Raw genomic sequence first — 16,206 nt, forward strand, 5'->3', positions numbered from 1 at the left:
AAAGGTAAGTGATTTATTTTGTCGCTATTTGTGATTTTATGATGCCTGTGCTGGTTTGGAAATGTATTTTGGGGTGGGGCGCTGTCCTCAGATAATCTCAATCTTCGCCGTAAAGCCTTTTTGAAATCTGACAATGCGGTTTGATTAACAAGAAGTTAAGCTTTTAAACAATGTAAAACACATTTTCATGAGTGTTTAATATTACGATTTTACTATTTTGAATTTCGCGCTCTGCAATTTCACCGGATGTTGTCGTGGTGGGACGCTAGCGGTACACCTAGCCCAAAGAGGTAATCTGTCGGAAAGATATCAGTTTGTCTCTGTGGATGGTTTGTCCTCTGACAAATCAACTGTAAATGTTGGTGTTCCTCAAGGCTCCGTTTTAGGACCACTGTTGTTTTCACTATATATTTTACCTCTTGGTGATGTCATTCGGAAACATAATGTTAACTTTCACTGTTATGCAGATGACACACAGCTGTACATTTCGATGAAACATGGTGAAGCCCCTAAATTGCCCTCCCTGGAAGCCTGTGTTTCAGACATAAGGAAGTGGATGGCGGCAAATGTTCTACTTTTAAACTCAAACAAAACAGAGATTCTTGTTCTAGGTCCCAAGAAACAAAGAGATCTTCTGTTCAATCTGACAATTAATCTTGATGGTTGTACAGTCGTCGCAAATAAAACTGTGAAGGACCTCGGCGTTACTCTGGACCCTGATCTCTCTTTTGGCGAACATATCAAGACTGTTTCAAGGACAGCTTTTTTCCATCTACGTAACATTTCTAGAATCAGAAACTTTCTGTCCAAAATGATACAAAAATATATCCATGCTTTTGTCACTTCTAGGTTAGACTACTGCAATGCTCTACTTTCCGGCTACCCAGATAAAGCACTAAATTAACTTCAGTTAGTGCTAAACACGGCTGATATAATCTTGACTAGAACCAAAAAAAATGTATCATATTACTCCATTGCTAGCCTCTCTGTTGAGGCAAGGGCTGATTTCAATGTTTTACTGCTAACCTACAGAGCATTACACGGGCTTACTCCTACCTATCGTTCTGATTTTTCCGACATACCTACACGTACGCTACGGCCACAAGACGCAGGCCTCCTTACTGTCCCTAGAATTTCTAAGCAGACAGCTGGAGGCAGGGCTTTCTCCCATAGAGCTCAATTTTTATGGAATGGTCTGCCTATCCATGTGAGAGATGCAGACTCGGTCTCAAACTTTAAGTCTATTGAAGACTCATCTCTTCAGTAGGTCCTATGATGAGTGCAGTCTGGCCCAGGAGTGTGAAGGTGAACGGAAAGGCACTGGAGCAACGAACTGCCCTTCTTGTCTCTGCCTGGCAAGTTCCCCTTTCTCCACTGGGATTCTTTGCCTCTAACCCTATTACAGGGGCTGAGTCACTGGCTTACTGGTGCTTTTCCATGCTGTCCCTAGGAAGGGTACATCACTTGAGTGGCTTGAGTCACTGACGTGATCTTCCTGTCCGGGTTGGCGCCCATCCTTGGGTTGTGCCATTGGGGAGATCTTCATGGGCTATACTCGGCCTTGTCTCAGGATGGTGGTTGAAGCTATCCCTCTAGTGGTGTGGGGCCAAAGTGGGTGGGGTTATATCCTAGCTGTTTGGCCCCATCCATCTATAAACTCATTTATTAAAAATTAAACACAGAAATCTAATTTACATAAGTATTCGCAACCCTGAGTCAATGTTAGAATCACCTTTGGCAGTGATTACAGCTGTGAGTCTTTCTGGGTAAGTCTCCAAAGAACATTGCCCACCTGGAATGTACAATATTTGCACATTATTCCTTTTAAATTCTTCAAGGGATGTCAAGTTCGTTGTTGATCATTGCTAGACAGCCATGTTCAAGTCTTGCCATTGTTTTTCCAGACGATTTAATTCAAAACGGTAATTACTTATGTGTGACATTCAGAGGATGAATGGGCAAGACACAATATTTAAATGCCTTTGAACAGGGTACGATAGTAGGTGCCAAGGATGCCATCTGGGCAGGCGGCTTTGAGTATTCACTCTTTTGAGAGTTTTCCTCACGTCAAGCTCAGAGAGCGAAAGCACCTGGTTGTTCTGGAGCAGAGAGAGCCTTCCTAGGTGGCTCAGTATTGTCTGCCTTAAAGCGAGCATAGAATGTGATAAGCTTGTCTGAGAGGGAGGCTTCAGTGGGCACCACACAGCTGGACTTGCCTTTGTAGTCAGTGTTAGACAGTAGTCCCTGCCACATGCTTGCGAGTCTGAGTTGTTGAACATCAATTCAAGTTTGAGTTAGTATTGTCTTTTTGCGTCCCTAATGGGTTTGCGGAGGATGTACCTTTCCTTGTATAAGACACGCGCCACTGAGTCGTCAGGGTTCATTTAGCTGACATTGAATACTGCAGTATGGGCTCTCAGCATGGTATGGATTTCTCTGTTCATCCAGGGTTTTGGTTGGGGTTTTTCCAGATAATTATTGTGGGTACAACATCACCAACACATTTTCTAATGAAGCCTGTGACTGACGATGTATATTCCTCAATGTTGACGGGTGAGTCCTGGGTGGAGGAATCTTTGAACGTATTCCAATCAGTATTCTCAAAACCGTCCTGCAACATTGAGTGTGCCTCCTCTGTCCAGAGCCTCACTATTCTCTGTGTTGGTGGCTCCTTCTTGAGTTGCTGCTTGTAGGAGGGGAGTAGGAACACAGACGTGATCTGATTGGCCAAAGTGGGGGAGGGGGATGGCTTTGTAGGTGTAACGGATGCTTGTGTACTCAGCACGTTGTATCCTCTCTTGGAGCAAGATATATGTTGGGGATTCTATTTGTTTTAAATTTGCTTGGTTAAAATCTCCCTCGACAATAAAGACTGCTTCCAGGTGAAAGGATTCTTGCTGACTAATGTTCTTGTAAGGTTTTCAATGTACCACCTTCATTTATTTATTTATTTTACTTTTTTTGACAGGGAAATCATGCTGACACTAGGGCCTCTTTTACAGATGAGCATTGCATAAATACATCAACCACATACAATATACAATATTACAAAACATATTAAGAAAAACAGACATTTATCAACATAGATGTCTCCGATCATTACTCTGAACTGACCAAGGGGGACTAGAACATCTCATTTTAAACCACTCTGTAGGTTGTTACACATAAAGGGTGCAACAAATGTTAAAGTAGCTTTACCTGACTCTGTGGAGACCGAAAAGGTTTCCATTGTTATCCTAGCCTGAGACCAGGTTTGGTCATTTGTAAGTCTTAATTGAATTAATGATGATGTTTGCTTGTGGTGGTATGTACACGGCTGTGATAATGACACACGTGAATTCCCTCGGCCTATAGTGGGGTCGGCATTTTAGCATCAAAAACTCCAGCTCGGGTGAACAGAAGCTCGAGATGTTTTTAACTTTGGTACACCAGGAATTGTTGCACTCTACAGCAGAGGTAACTCTGGGTCTTCCTTTCCTGTGGTGGTACTCATGAGAGCCTGTTTCATCATAGCGCTTGATTGTTTTTGCGACTGCACTTGAAGGAACTTTCTTGACATTTTCCGTATTGACTGATATACAGTGCCTTGCGAAAGTATTCGGCCCCCTTGAACTTTGCGACCTTTTGCCACATTTCAGGCTTCAAACATAAAGATATAAAACTGTATTTTTTTGTGAAGAATCAACAACAAGTGGGACACAATCATGAAGTGGAACGACATTTATTGGATATTTCAAACTTTAACAAATCAAACTGAAAAATTGGGCTTGCAAAATTATTCAGCCCCTTTACTTTCAGTGCAGCAAACTCTCTCCAGAAGTTCAGTGAGGATCTCTGAAGGATCCAATGTTGACCTAAATGACTAATGATGATAAATACAATCCACCTGTGTGTAATCAAGTCTCCGTATAAATGCACCTGCACTGGTGATAGTCTCAGAGGTCAGTTAAAAGCGCAGAGAGCATCATGAAGAACAAGGAACACACCAGGCAGGTCCGAGATACTGTTGTGAAGAAGTTTAAAGCCGGATTTGGATACAAAAAGATTTCCCAAGCTTTAAACATCCCAAGGAGCACTGTGCAAGCGATAATATTGAAATGGAAGGAGTATCAGACCACTGCAAATCTACCAAGACCTGGCCGTCCCTCTAAACTTTCAGCTCATACAAGGAGAAGACTGATCAGAGATGCAGCCAAGAGGCCCATGATCACTCTGGATGAACTGCAGAGATCTACAGCTGAGGTGGGAGACACTGTCCATAGGACTACAATCAGTCGTATATTGCACAAATCTGGCCTTTATGGAAGAGTGGCAAGAAGAAAGCCATTTCTTAAAGATATCCATAAAAAGTGTTGTTTAAAGTTTGCCACAAGCCACCTGGGAGACACACCAAACATGTGGAAGAAGGTGCTCTGGTCAGATGAATCCAAAATTGAACTTTTTGGCAACAATGCAAAACGTTATGTTTGGCGTAAAAGCAACACAGCTGAACACACCATCCCCACTGTCAAACATGAGGGTGGCAGCATCATGGTTTGAGCCTGCTTTTCTTCAGCAGGGACAGGGAAGATGGTTAAAATTGATGGGAAGATGGATGGAGCCAAATACAGGACCATTCTGGAAGAAAACCTGATGGAGTCTGCAAAAGACCTGAGACTGGGACGGAGATTTGTCTTCCAACAAGACAATGATCCAAAACATAAAGCAAAATCTACAATGGAAATCTACAATGGAATGGTTCAAAAATAAACATATCCAGGTGTTAGAATGGCCAAGTCAAAGTCCAGACCTGAATCCAATCGAGAATCTGTGGAAAGAACTGAAAACTGCTGTTCACAAATGCTCTCCATCCAACCTCACTGAGCTCGAGCTGTTTTGCAAGGAGGAATGGGAAAAAAATTCAGTCTCTCGATGTGCAAAACTGATAGAGACATACCCCAAGCAACTTACAGCTGTAATCGCAGCAAAAGGTGGCGCTACAAAGTATTAACTTAAGGGGGCTGAATAATTTTGCACGCCCAATTTTTCAGTTTTTGATTTGTTAAAGTTTGAAATATCCAATAAATGTCGTTCCACTTCATGATTGTGTCCCACTTGTTGTTGATTCTTCACAAAAAAATACAGTTTTATATCTTTATGTTTGAAGCCTGAAATGTGGCAAAAGGTCGCAAAGTTCAAGGGGGCCGAATACTTTCGCAAGGCACTGTATATATGTGGACACCCTTTAAAATTAGTGGATTTGGCTATTTCAGCCACACCCGTTGCTGACAGGTTTATAAAATCGAGCACAATTGTAAAAGTTCTGCCATGCTAGAGCTGCTTCCGTCAACTGTAAGTGCTGATATTGTGAAGTGGAAACATCTAGGAGTACTGTACCAATTGCTCAGCCGCGAGGTGGTAGACCACACAGGCTCACAGAAGGGGACCGCAGAGTGCTGAAATGTGTAGCTCATAAAAATTGTCTGTCCTTGGTTGCAACACTCACTACCGAGTAAGCATTTCACAGTAAGGTCTACTCTTGTTGTATTTGGCACATGTGACAAATAAAGTTTGATTTGATTTGAGTTCCACACTGCCTCTTGAAGCAACGTCAGCATAATAACTATTTGTCGGGACCATCATGAAATCCTGGAAGGGAGAGTAACAATGGTCAAGAGTTTTTGAATCACGAGTACTGCAGGGGATTTGTTGATAGAACTTCGGTAGCTTTTTCCTCAGATTTGCTTTGTCAAATTCCGCAGCTATAATTAATGCAGCCTCAGGATATGTGTTTTCCAGTTTGCACAAGGTCCAGTGTAGTGCCTTGAGAGCCGCTTGAGGGGGAAAATACATGGCTGTTAAGATAACCGAAGAAAGTTCTCTAGGGAGTTAATCCGGTCAGCATTTCATTTTGAGGTATTCTAGGTCGGGTGAACAAAAGGACTCGAGTTCCTGTAAGTTACCACAATCATACCATGAATTGTTAAACATGAAACATACACCTCCTCCTTTCTTCTTCCCAGATAGATCTTTATTTCTATCCGCACGATGTATTGAGAACCCAGCTGGCTGTATGGATGGGACAGTATATCCGGAGAGAGCCATACAATCCCTGATGTCTCTATGAAACGAGAACTTGTCTACTTTATTGTCCAGGGACTGAATATTATCGAGTAATATACTCGGGATCGGTGGATGGTGTTCACGCCTCCTGAGTCTGACTAAAAGTCCACTCCGAATACCTCTTCTCTGCCGGCGGGGTCTTGAATCCAATTCATTAAAATCATATTGCTGGTCGAAATGCTGGTGATTTACTGCCTCTATGATATTAAAAAGGTTATTTCTGGCTGTATGTAATAATGCAAAAAACTTTCTGGGCTTATAACGTGAGAAATAACATTAAAGAAAACAAAATACTTCAAAGTTGCTTAGGATCCTGAAGCAAGGTGGCCATGTCTATCGGCGCCATCTTCAGTTCATCTGTCTGAAATTAACTGACTTATTTGCTAAAAGGTCCGGTTCTGCTGGTCTGTGTGCTGTGTCTTTGAGAAATGACAGATTAGCTGCTACTGCAGCAGCTGAGGACAGTGGTGCAGTCGAGATAGTAAGAAAACAGAGAAAGACACACACACACTGACACATCATGTAGCCCACTGCTGCCAGTTAGGCCTAATATGTGGGCTGTATATTGTATTTAGTAGTAGGTTAATTCGAGAAGGGTGGTTTCGGGGGAACATTTAGACACTCGGCTATTTGCAATAGGCTATAGGCAAACACGTCATTAGATTGGCTTTAATAACACATAGGTGTCACACCCTGACCATAGTTTGCTTTGTATGTTTCTATGTTTTGGTTGGTCAGGGTGTGAGCTGGGTGGGCATTCTATGTTCTATTCTATGTCTAGTTTGTCTAGTTCTATGTTTGGCCTGATATGGTTCTCAATCAGAGGCAGGTGTTCGTCATTGTCTCTGATTGGGAACCATATTTAGGTAGCCTGTTTGGTGTTGGGTTTGTGGGTGATTGTCCTTAGTGTCCTTATGTCCTTTTTCCTGTTGTGTGTATGTGCACCAGTATTAGGCTGTTTCGGTTTTCGTTACGTTTATTGTTTTGTATTGGATTCGTGTTGCATTAGTTTCATTAAACATGGATCGCAATAGCCACGCCACATTTTGGTCTGACTCTCTTTCACATAAAGAAAACTGTGACAATAGGTAAGACAATAGCCATCTACGAGACATTTATACAGTTATTTTTATTAAACACAAGTCATCATATTGAATAAATGGTAAATAATCCTAATTAATCTGTTAAAGGTGGAGTTTGGGGCTGTCAGTGTATAAACCACTAGGCTTCCTGGGGCGGCTGGTAGCGTTGGGCCAGTAACCAAAAGGTTGATGGATCGAATCCCCGAGCTGACAAGGTAAAAATCTGTTCTTCTCCTGAACAAGGCAGTTAACCCACTGTTCCCTGGTAGCCCGTCATTGTAAATAATAATTTGTTCTTAACTGACATGCCTAGTTAAATAAATATACAAAAATTGAACTGTTTTATCAATGTTTAAGCTATTCAATTTGCTTTTAAATCTGTCTCTTCGACTTGAAATGGAAATCAGATTCCCCCTGCCAGTTGCAATGTGGCTATCAGAAGTTAATAGTTGAATCCCACTGGAGAAAATCATGTACTGCTTAAGGAATAAGTTAGAGACATTTTACAGAATTTGGCAACCTTTTATTGACTACATGGAGAATCTCCCCTCACATCATATTGATTGCATCTCTATATAATCCTCACGTAATGTTTCACACTTAATGTATAATATGTAGCCTACGGCAGGTGACCATATCATCCAATGTCTCATTTTCTTTTTTTATTATGACATCACTGCTTGGTGGAAGGAGAAAATGAAACAAGTGCTTTCTGGTCACTAACTTCAACATGTGCACCTGCCTTTGGGCATCAATGCTGATGACTGGTCATCGGTCAACAGACGACCTTTTGGTTTTGAAGCACAGATTAGATGTTGTTGAGACAAGAATTTGGTGCAATCCAGTAGGCCTATTATAGTGACCAGATCGAAAAGTCCAATGTACAACTATAAAATACAAATAAAATGTAAATATGGATAAAAAATAAATAGAAAAAAATACCTTCCTAATATTGAGTTGGACCCTTTTGCACTCAGGAGAGCCTCAATTTGTCGGGGCATGGACTTTACAAGGTGCCGAAAGCATCCCACAGGGATGCTGGCCCATGTTGTATCCAATGCTTCCAACAGTTGTGTCAAGTTGGCTGGATGTCCTTTGGGTAGTGGACCATTGTTGATACACACAGGAAACTGTTGAACATGAAAAACCCAGCAGTGTTGAGGTTACTCACACAAAGCTGGTGTGCCTGGCACCTACTATCCCGTTCAAAGGCACTTAGATATTTTGTCTTGCCCATTCACCCTCTGAATGGCACACGTAAGTAATCCGTGTGTCAATTGTCTCAAGGCTTAAAAATCCTTCTTTAACCTGTCTCCTCCCCTTCATCTACACTGATTTGAAATGGATTTAACAAGTGACATCAATAAGGGATCGTAACTTTCACCTGCATATCTAATTTACATAAGTATTCGCACCCCTGAGTCAATACATGTTAGAATCACCTTTGGCAGTGATTGATTACAGCTATGAATCTTTCTGGTCACGTCTCAAAGAGCTTTGCACACCTGGATTGTACAATATTTGAACATTAATCTTTTTTAAATAATTCAAGCTCTGTCAATTTGATTGTTGATCATTGCTAGACAGCCATTTTCTAGTCTTGCCATAGTTTTTCAAGCCGATTTTAGTCAAAACTGAAACTAGGCCACTCAGTAACTTTCAATGTCGTCTTGGTAAGCGACTCCAGTGTATATTTGGCCTTGTTTTTTAGGTTATTATTCTGCTAAAAGGTGAAAAGTGTCTGTTGGAAAGCAGACTGAACCAGGTTTTCCTCTAGGATTTTGCCTATGCTTAGCTCTATTCTGTTTATCTTTTTCAACTACATAATAATGCCCTAGTCCTTGCCAATGACACGCATACCCTTAACATGATGCAGCCAACACCATGCTTGAAAATATGAGTGGCAATCGGTTATGTGTTGTGTTGAATTTGTCCCAAACATAACGCTTTGTATACAGGAAATAAAGTTACTTTCTTTGTACATTTGTTGCAGGTTTACTTTCACTCTGTCATTTAGGTTAGTAAAGTGGAATACCTAAAATGATGCTGATCCATCCTCAGTTTTCGCCAATCACAGCCATTAAACTCTTGGTGAAATCCCTGAGCGATTTCCTTCGTCTCTGGCTAATGAGTTAGGAAGGACTTTCTCTTTGATACACCATCCAAAGTGTAATGAATAACTTCACCATGCTCAAAGCGATATTCAATGTCTACTTTTTTTTACCCATCTTTGTAACGCTTGTCATCTGGGGAAGGAGAGGAGGACCAAGGTGCAGCGTGGTATGTGTTCATATTTTAAATATTTTAATGAACACTGAAAACAAAACAATAACCAACCAACAAACAGTCCTGTAAGGTGCGACACAGCACTAAACAGAAAATAACCACCCACCAAACACAATGGAAAACAGGCTACCTAAACATGGTTCTCAATCAGGGACAACGATTGACAGCTGCCTCTGATTGAGAACCATACCAGGCCAAACACAGAAATAGAAAATCATAGACAAACTAACATAGACAACCCACCCAACTCACGCCCTGACCATACTAAAGCAAAAGACAAAACAAAGGAACTAAGGTCAGAACGTGACAATATTCTAATATGTGTACTTCTTTGTGAGGCATTGGATAACCTCCATTGTCTTTGAGTATGTTTTTGAAATTCACTGCTCGACTGAGGGACCTTAGAGATAGTTATGTGTGGGGTACAGAGATGAGGTAGTCATAAAAAACATGTTAAACACTATTGCACACAGAGTGAGTCCATGCAACGTATTATGTGACTCGTTAAGCAAATATGTACACCTTTAGTTATTTAGGCTTGCCACAAAAAGGTTTGAATTAGTAAAATTGTCTAAAAGCATAATTCACTTTGACATTATGAGGTATTGTGGGTAGGCCAGTGACACAAAATATACATTTACTCCATTTTAAATTCCCGCTGTAACACAAATGTGGAAAAAGTCAAGGGTTGTGAAAACATATTTATACTGTATTTAGCTGATATCCTATTTACAGTGCATTCGGAAAGTATTCAGACTCATTGACATTTTCCACATTTTGTTACATTACAGCCTTATTCTGAAATGGTTTAAAACCTGTTTGGGATAGGGGGCAACATTTTCACTTTTGGATTAAATGCGTGCCCAGAGTGAACTGCCTCCTACTCAGTCACAGATGCTAATATATGCATATTATTATTAGTATTGGATAGAAAACACTCTGAGGTTTCTAAAACTGTTTGATGTCTGAGTATAACAGAACTCATATGGCAGGTGAAAACCTGAGAAAAATCCAACCAGGAAGTGGGAAATCTGAGGTTTGTAGTTTTTCAAAGCTTGGCCTACCAAATACAGTGTCTTTGGGGTCAAGTTTCACTTCCTAAGGCGTCAACCGTCTTTAGAAACTTGTTTCAGGCTTTTGCTATGAAGGAGGGGGGAATGGGAGCTGAATGAGTCATGGGTCTGGCAGAGTGTCTCAGGCTCATGACGCGCGGTCCCGACAGAGTTAGCTCTCGTTCCAGTGCTTTTCTACAGACAATTGGAATATTATTGAAGTTTTATGTTAACGTCCTAAAGATTGATTCCATACATCGTTTGACATGTTTCTATGACCTGTAACGGAACTTTGAGTTTTTGTCTGGATTTAGTGCTCGTGCCTCATGAAGATGGATTACTGGGCTGAACACGCTAACAACAAGTGGCTATTTGGACATAAATGATGGACTTTATGGAACTTTATGGAACAAATCAGAAATGTATTGTCAAACTGGGATTCCTGGGAGTGCATTCTGATGAAGATCATCAAAGGTAAGTGAATATTTATAATGTTATTTCTAACTTCTGTTGACTCCAACATGGCGGATATTTCTTTGGCTGGATTGGGCTCTGAGCGCCGTACTCAGTTTTTTTTAATCTGACACAGTGGTTGCATTAAGGAGAAGTCTATCTTTAACCTCTAGTGACGCGCAATCCCGTATCTGGGAGCGTAATCATAGCCTCAAGCTCATTACCATAACGCAATGTTTCCTGTTCATGAAAATCGCAAATGAAATAAATATATTGAAACACAAGCTTAGCCTTTTGTTAACAACACTCATCTCAGATTTTCAAAATATGCTTTTCAACCAAAGCTGCACAAGCATTTGTGTAAGAGTGTTGATAGCCTAGCATAGCATTAAGCCTAGCATTCATCAGCAGGCAACATTTTCACAAAAACAAGAAAAGCATTCAAATAAAATAATTTACCTTTGAAGAACTTCGGATGTTTTCAATGACGAGACTCTTAGTTAGATAGCAAATGTTCATTTTTTTTCCAAAAATATTATTTGTGTAGACGAAATAGCTCCGTTTTGTTCATCACGTTTGGCTAAGAAAAATACCAGAAAATGCAGTCACTTACAAAGGCAAACTTTTTTCCAAATTAGCTCCATAATATCGACAGAAACATGGCAAACGTTGTTTAGAATCAATCCTCAAGGTGTTTTTCACATCTATTCGATAATCTATTAGTGGTGGCAGCTGGCTTCTCAACAGAAACAAACGGAAAAATACTGCAGCTGGAGATTACGCAATAATTGCAACGGAGGACACCAAGCGACCACCTGGTAGATGTAGTCTCTTATGGTCAATCTTCCAATGATATGCCTACAAATACGTCACAATGCTGTAGACACTTTGGGGAAAACGTAAGCTGACTCCTATCTCCTTCACAGCCATATAAGGAGTCATTGCCATGAGGCGGTTTCAAAAAATGCGGCACTTCCTGATTGGATTTTTATCTGGGTTTCGCCTGTAACATCAGTTCTGTGGCACTCACAGACAATATCTTTGCAGTTTTGGAAACGTCAGGGTGTTTTCTTTCCAAAGCTGTCAGTTATATGCATAGTCGAGCATCTTTTCGTGACAAAATATCTTGTTTAAAACGGGAACGTTTTTCATCCAAAAATTAAAAGAGCGCCCCCTATATCGAATAAGTTAATTCTGTGAATAACACTTGTATCTTTTATCAATGTTTATTATGAGTATTTCTGGGATTTGATGTGGCTATCTGCAAAATCACCGGATGTTTTGGAATCAAAACATTACGACACGTAATGCGCCAATGTAAACTGAGATATTTAGATATAAATATGCACATTATCGAACAAAATATACATGTATTGTGTAAAATGATGTCCTATGAGTGTCATCTGATGAAGATCATCAAAGGTTAGTGATTCATTTTATCTATATTTCTGCTTTTTGTGACTCCTATCTTTGGCTGGAAAAATGGCTGTGTTTTCGTGACTTGGCTATGACCGAACATAGTCATATGTTGTGCTTTCGCTGTAAAGCCTTTTTGGAATCGGACATGATGGGTAGATTAACAAGAAGTGTATCTTTAATTTGCTGTATTGGACTTGTTAATGTGTGAAAGTTACATATTTTTACAAAATATCTTTGAATTTTGCGCTGTGCCTTTTCAGTGGAACACCTGCCCTAGAAAGGTTAATTGTGTTTATCCCTGATCAATCTACACACAATACCCCATAATGACAAAACAAAAACGGGATTTTCTAAAAATCTGCAAATGTTATTTTTTTAAATCACATTTCAGTATTCTGTTGAAGCACCTTTGGCAGCGATTACAACCTTGAGTCTTCTTCTCCTATTATTCTCTGCAGATCCTCTCAAGCTCTGTCAAGTTGGATGGGGAGCGTCACTGCACAGCTATTTTCAGGTCTCTCCAGAGGTGTTCAATTGGGTTCAAGTCCGGGCTCTGGCTGGGCCACTCAAAGACATTCAGCGACTTGTCCCAAAGCCACTCCTGTGTTGTCTTGGCTGCGTGCTGATCTTTGTTCTGTTGGAAGTTGAACTTTTGCCCCAGTCTGAGGTCCTGACCACTCTGGAGCAGGTTTTAACATCATACACAAGAAGATTTGAGACGCTAAACGCTACCAAAGGTGCTTCAACAAAGTACTGAGTAAATGGTCTGAATACCTATGTAAATGTCATATTTCCGTTTTTTTTTTTGTTTATATGTTTGCAAAAAATTCTATACCTGTGTTTGCTTTGTCATTTACATAGGTATTCAGTGGAGGTAGGAATACATATAGTATATTCATAGTATATTCTGCATTTAGCTATTGTGTATATATTCATAATACCCTTCCTACTTCTTCTTTTAAAATTGTTTTTTATATACACTGTATGTGTATTACACTGTTGAGGCTGTGAGTAAGCCCTTCACTGCAACGTTCACATCCTGTATTCTGGCCATTTGACTAACAAACTTCAATTTGATTTTATGAGAATTCAAATTATATTTTATGAATTAGCAAAATGTAAAATACGTTACAAATTTGCTAAATGTATGATGTGTTACAAATTCTAGCTAGGTGGCTAATGTTAGCTTGGCAAGGGTTTAGGGTTACATTTAGGTTAAAGGGTTAGGTCTTAAGTCTACCCCTTCCTTTTTCGAACATTCTGTTAAAAATCGCGCAACTTTTCAGCGTCCTGCTACTCATGCCAGGAATATAGTATATGCATATGATTAGTATGTGTGGATAGAAGACACTCTGAAGTTTTTAAAACTGGTTAAATCACGGCTGTGACTATAACAGATCGTGTGTTTCGTTGAAAAACGCAAGAAAAACTGCTCTCTGAAAGCTAAAAATAATTTCCATAAGTCACTTTCATGGGTTGTTAAAAGGGGACAAAATTTAATATCGACCTGCATGCAATTCATACAAATTCCACACGATGTCGCCATTGTCGTCATTTTCAATGGATTTTTTTGTTGGAAAATCCAACTATCTGGATTCCGTTTCTTCCGGTCTCCACCAGGATCTTTTCAATGTGGACATTGGCAGCCATTGATTTGCAGACGAGGAGCTATTGAATATACATCGCCCTGTAATCATTTTGATAGATTATAAACGTTTACTAATACCTAAAGTTGGATTGCAAAAGGATTTCGAAGTGTTTTGTGAAAGTTTATCGTCGACTTTTTTAATTTTAAAAAATGACGCAGCGTTTAAAAACAATGTTTTTTTCTGAATGACACAGCTTCCATAGAAAGCTATTTTTGGTATATATGGACCGATTTAAACGAAAAAAAGACCCAATAGTGATGTTTATGGGGCATATAGGAGTGCCAAGAAAGAAGCTCGTCAAAGGTAATGAATGTTTTATATTTTATTTCTGCGTTTTGTGCAGCGCCGGATAAGCAAAGTCTTTGTTTACGTCGCATTCAGGCATTTTGAGGTGTTGCATGCTATCAGATAATAGCTTCTCATGCTTTCGCCGAAAAGCATTTTAAAAATCTGACTTGTTGGCTAGGTTCACAACGAGTGTAGCTTTAATTCAATACCCTGCTTGTGAATTTTGATCAAGGTTTGAGTTTTAACGAGTACATTTAGCATTTAGCGTAGCGCATTTGCATTTCCAGGTGCCTAGTTGAGACATATGCGTCTCAAGTAGAATCAAGAAGTTAAAGGGTTTTAAGGTTAGGGTTAGGGTTAGGGTTAGCGGAAGCGTTAGCTAAAAGGGTTAAGGTTTGGGGAAGGTTTAGCTAACATGCTAAGAAGTTGCAAAGTAGCTAAAATGTTGTAAGTAGTTGAAAAGTTGCTAATTAGGTAAAAATGCAAAAGTTGCTTGTGGTGAGATTCGAACTCAAAACCACCCTACTTTCATTTTTGGCTTAAGTAACCATCTGTCTTATGTAACCATACCAAACGTAACGTATCATACTAATTTGAGGGTCCCAGATTTACGTTAACTATGTTACGTCTAGTCTATGAGACCTGGGTACCCTGGTCTTCTGGTACCAGTGCCATGAGAAAGAATGCAAGGCTTAGCAGAGACACCTCATGGATGAGTGCAGTGGAGGTAGGAAGAAAACAGAGAGACACACACACCTGTACTGCCAGTTCCTTAATATGTAATAGTAATTAACACTAGGGTAGGGGGAACACAATAATCCTAATTTATGTCTACATATAGACACACTTAAAAACGGCAAATTAGTTCATAACATGTGTTTCATATAATTGTCTCGTGAGCGTATTTATTAATGTACCACTAGGATGATGCTAGACCTAGCACAGACAGTGAACCAGATATTGATGACGCTCAGGCCCATCATCAAGTTGAGGAAAGAAGAGGGGCAAGTAAAGAGAGGCAAATGCCCCAGAAAGGTCAACAGAGGAGAACAAGGAGAATGTGTCAGTAGCATTACCGTCTGTGTGTGTGTAAGTAACAAGTAGCCTGTAAATTACTGCTTGCTGAAGTAATTTACAGGCTAGCCCAGTACTCCAACAATGCCATTATAAATGTCACCCTGGACCCAGAACATTTAGTAATACAATCCTTGGTGAATCCTCAGCTCCAAGTTTTGACATTTCAACATGTGGCGAGAGTTTCAACAACTTACTGTACAGCTGTGTATCATGAGCAATTTCACAATCAGGTTACCATATTATTCCTCAATTGAGTCACTTTTCTGTGATTCCAGGTTAGATTGGCTAAACATCATTGCTGTACCAATTTCAGAATCAGTACCTTGCTGTTTTCTGTATTTCTTTAGCCGTACCAAAAGATGCATGCCCCCCCCCCCCCTCAGAGGAAGAAGAGTTGTAAAGATTTTACAAACATTTCCCGTCTCCACCACCTCAACAACTGGTTGAAAAATTCTTGGAAGGGATTAAAAGCGGGAACTAATTGTAAAAATAAATACATTTTCTGTTTGTGAGTGTGTGTGCGCTTGTGTGTGTCTGTGCGCTTGTGTATGTGCGTGCATGCTAGTGCGTGCGTTCTAACACTGCAGAGCCCAGCAGAGAGTCTCTGAATGTTTGCACTGCGGCCTTGGCGGTGGCGTGTGTAACTGTGTGCTTTTGTGTTTAACTGGTGTTATCACCTCAGTATCTGCCAGCAGGGCACGTGTCAGCAAAGTGATATGATCTCTGTTCAACCATCGCTCTGGGGTTGGGACAGTAAGAGAATCCTGGCCCACCTGTGTACAATCTCTCTCTCTCTCT

The sequence above is a fragment of the Oncorhynchus clarkii genome, chromosome 12 (genome assembly GCF_045791955.1).
Source record: "Oncorhynchus clarkii lewisi isolate Uvic-CL-2024 chromosome 12, UVic_Ocla_1.0, whole genome shotgun sequence".
Lineage (NCBI taxonomy): Eukaryota > Metazoa > Chordata > Actinopteri > Salmoniformes > Salmonidae > Oncorhynchus > Oncorhynchus clarkii.